The sequence below is a fragment of the Octopus bimaculoides genome, chromosome 16, assembly GCF_001194135.2.
Source record: "Octopus bimaculoides isolate UCB-OBI-ISO-001 chromosome 16, ASM119413v2, whole genome shotgun sequence".
In the NCBI taxonomy this organism is placed as follows: Eukaryota; Metazoa; Mollusca; class Cephalopoda; order Octopoda; family Octopodidae; genus Octopus; species Octopus bimaculoides.
The window spans coordinates 12,356,544-12,359,169 of NC_068996.1; the positions used below are offsets into that span (position 1 = coordinate 12,356,544).

Here is a 2,626-nt window from a genome sequence, read left to right on the forward strand (position 1 = left end):
AATGCATAATTAATTCAAAACAATGTGAATGAATAAGCATCACATTACATAGAGTAACCTGAATGCTAAAGGGCTAAAGGGCTAAAGTCCTATTTGAGGCTTTGTCAGGAGACAGAAGTTAATAAATGAACCTTGTATGACTTCTTTGTAACAATAAAGCTATGCTGAATAACATACATTATAAATTTTATTTCTAATAAAACTATAGTCTCTTAGAGAGAGGATGAGGTACATCAATTGGAGAGAGGCTGAGGAACATCATTTGGTGAGAGGATGAGGAACAGGAACAGGGGAGAGGATGAGGAACATCAATTGGGGAGAGGATGAGGAATAGAAACAGGAGAGAGGATGAGGAACAGGAACAGGGGAGATGTTGAGGAACATCAATTGGAGAGAGGATGAGGAGCAGCAAATGACTGTGAACAAGTAAGATGAAAGCCTCACAGAATCAGCAAACCTTAATTAATAAAGAAGAAAACTCACTTGTCTGGAGATAAAAGAACAATGGTGAGCAGCAGGAATTTCAGCATTGATGGGCGTCTCAGGTACGTTGTTTTCCTACTTTGGTTCCAGGCAGAAATAAAACTTAGATAAATATAGAAAGTGCTGGAAATATCTGTGGCCCATAGAATATTCTTTTAAAACATGCTTCAGTCATTGGACTGCAGCCATGCTGGCTGCGGCTAATGCCTTGAAGTGTTTTCGTCAAATAAATCAAACCCCAGGACTTATTTCTATCCTTTACCTTCTACTTGTTTCAGACTTTGAATTGTGGCCAAGCTGGAGCACCAACTTGTAGGCTTTTAGTTGATGAGTGGTGGTGGAGGATAGCTATAAACTTAAATGATAAACATCCCACATACACAGACATATACATATATAAATACATACACACATGCGCACGCATGCACACACACACACGCACACAAACATGCTGTCAACTTTATCCTACCCTCCCTCTCTTCTATTTCTCTGTTCCTCCTCCCCACATCTTTCACTTTCTCTCTCTCTCCCTCTCTCTCACTTTCACATCCTCTTATATAAATATATAAATGTACACATACATATGTACATAATAATGTACATAATATACATACATATGTACATAATACATATGTACACATACATATGTACACATATATATGTACATACATATGTACATAATAATGTACATAATATATGTACATACATATATGTGTGTATATATATATATATGTGTGTGTGTGTGTGTGTGTGTGTGTGTGTGTGTGTGTGTGTGTGTGTGTGTGTGTGTGTTGCCTTTGTAGTTTGCGAGTATTGCCATTGTGGAGTCGTATTTTGGTAGAAATAGTAGTTTTGGCTGCTATTTCTAATTTTCAGTGTGTGGTGAAGCAATGCCTGCTGAACCCTAAATTTTAATTATGTATATATATATAGGGAGAAAGAGAGAGAGAGAGAGAGAGAGAGAGAGACAGGCAGATTGATAGAAAGATAGATAGACATGTATACATACATGTATAGACATATATATTTCTATAAATATATACATGACATTCGTGCGGGTGACACGTAAAAGCACCCACTACACTCTCTGAGTGGTTGGCGTTAGAAAGGGCATCCAGCTGTAGAAACTCTGCCAAATCAGATTGGAGCCTGGTGTTGCCATTCGGTTTCACCAGTCCTCAGTCAAATCGTCCAACCCATGCTAGCATGGAAGGCGGACGTTAAACGATGATGATGATGATGATGATATACATACAAACAAGTAATGTTCATAGCCCTTCAACATGGCTGGCTGTTCGAACAGACTATACTACGATTTTTTAACCCAAAGAGGACATCTCTTCTAGCTGGTTAATAATACACACTGTAAGCAGGGGAATGAACCACTATTACATTTTAGCAAGAGGACCAGTAGACCAGCTTGTTTTGGGGCTGTTTCTGCCTCTCTTCAGTACTGGGCACCTTGTCTGCTAGAGATGGCAGTAACTCCCTTCTGCTCGTAATGTATATATAATTTCAATCCAGAAAGTCTCAGATTTTGTAACAAGCAAAAATGCCAGTTCTAAAATATCTGAGAGATCAATGCAGTTGTACTTGCAAGTAATGTTCGTAGCTACTTCAACATGGCTCTCCGTTTGAATGGACTGTGTATTGTTAACTCGCTAGAGGAGATGTTGCTCGGGGTTAACAAATCACAGTGAAGTCCATTCAAACAGACGGCCATGTTGAAGTGGCTCGGCTCTGAACATTATTTCTTAGTGCAACTACTGCATTGATCTCTTAGAGAGGTGTTAGAACTACCATTTTTGCTTATACATACATATATGTACATATGCACACACACACACACATATATATATATATATATCCTGGAATGAGATAGAAGTTGTTTCCTGTTTGTTTACAGATGAAACAACTTCTATCTCATCTGTAAACAAACAGGAAACAACTTCTATCTCATTCCAGGGTGAAAAACTAGAGGTAGTCGATAGCTTCCACTATCTGGGCGACCAAGTTAGTAGTGGGGGTGGGTGCGCTGAAAGTGTAGCTGCTAGAATAAGAATAGCCTGGGCAAAGTTTAGAGAGCTCTTACCCCTGCTGGCGACAAAGGGACTCTCACTCAGAGTAAAAGGCAGACTGTATG

General features: G+C 39.1%; 1 long non-coding RNA gene across 1 annotated transcript in view; it reads left to right on the forward strand.

Annotated features, from left to right (window-relative positions):
- Positions 1–355: 355 nt before the first annotated feature.
- LOC128249605 (uncharacterized) overlaps positions 356–2,626 on the forward strand; it is a 14,453-nt gene continuing 12,182 nt past the window's right edge. The window contains exon 1 of the long non-coding RNA XR_008265713.1: positions 356–545. This is a non-coding gene — a long non-coding RNA (uncharacterized LOC128249605). The remainder of the gene's footprint in view (positions 546–2,626) is intronic.